Below are 1,185 nucleotides of genomic sequence, written 5' to 3'. Positions count from 1 at the left end.
TCTTCACAGATGTTAAGATGCTCTGCTCACTGATTTGAATATATTTTGAGAGTTTCAGTGTAATTGAACTCAATATCTTATGCTTGAAAGATATAGATATTCTCTTCATTAGAACTATAGTTGAATCATTCTTCTTCTTTATATCACTGATCTCAATAATATCATCAACATTCACTTTTTTGACTGCAGTCTTTTTAAATTCAGACACACTCTCTTTAAATAGTAACTTATTCATGTTTCATCTGAGTTCATACTGACTACAGTGATTGAAAGAGTAGTGAGATCTCTTATTTTCTTACTAACAGTTGATGTAAGTGTTATATTCTTACTATGTCTGTTTATCATCTGCAGAAGTAATCACACATTTCTCAAATCATCTCTGGCTCTTCATATAAGACTGATATAATACAGAAGCTATTTTTCCACAGATCTGCAGAATAATGATATTCTGATTAGTAGAATTATTAGAATTAACAGTCTAAGAAGTAATTAGTTCATTATTATTCATTCATCAGTGTAACTTTCACTTAATAGATAACTATCTTAAATCTTTAATCAATTACTGACTGAGTAAAATGAAAAATTCACAATTAATAAATGACATCTTCTCATTATATCTTGTAAGTCTTTCAATAATTGAGATAGTATCTGCAAGCCTCTTCACAGTCAGGTTCTGCATGATTGACATGCTCAGACAAGTAAGCTTGTCATTCTGCTAAAAGCACAAGTCAGTCTTATCATCATAATACAGATATCTCATACATATTATATCATACAGTCAAGACATCTAATCACTCTCAATATTCTTCTTTCACTCTGACTTTCTCAAAATATTATCACTCAAAGTTTCATACTGCTTCTGACTAGCTCTTCAGCACTTCTTATTCTCTTTTATCAGTGATAGTTCTTTAGTATCTGTATCTATCTATTCAGCTCCTGCTTTCAGTTCTACTTACAGCTCTTTATTATCAGTTACTTTCACAGCAGTCTTCTGACTCTCTTCTCTCTTATTTATCTTGATATCTTCTTCTTAAAATCAGTGTGTGAACAGTTATAACTTTTTCAAATGAATAAATGATATTATAAGCTTTCATATCACAGTCTTAGATTCTTCTTAATTCTTTGAGCTTCTATCATGTGATTCATCTGTTAACTCTTCTGCAGCAGCATCATACAGTCTAGCTA

This window comes from Blastomyces dermatitidis (assembly GCF_000003525.1).
Source record: "Blastomyces dermatitidis ER-3 genomic scaffold supercont1.2, whole genome shotgun sequence".
In the NCBI taxonomy this organism is placed as follows: domain Eukaryota; kingdom Fungi; phylum Ascomycota; class Eurotiomycetes; order Onygenales; family Ajellomycetaceae; genus Blastomyces; species Blastomyces dermatitidis.
The sequence above is the reverse complement of the archived record's forward strand: the minus strand, read 5'-3'. Positions refer to the sequence as shown.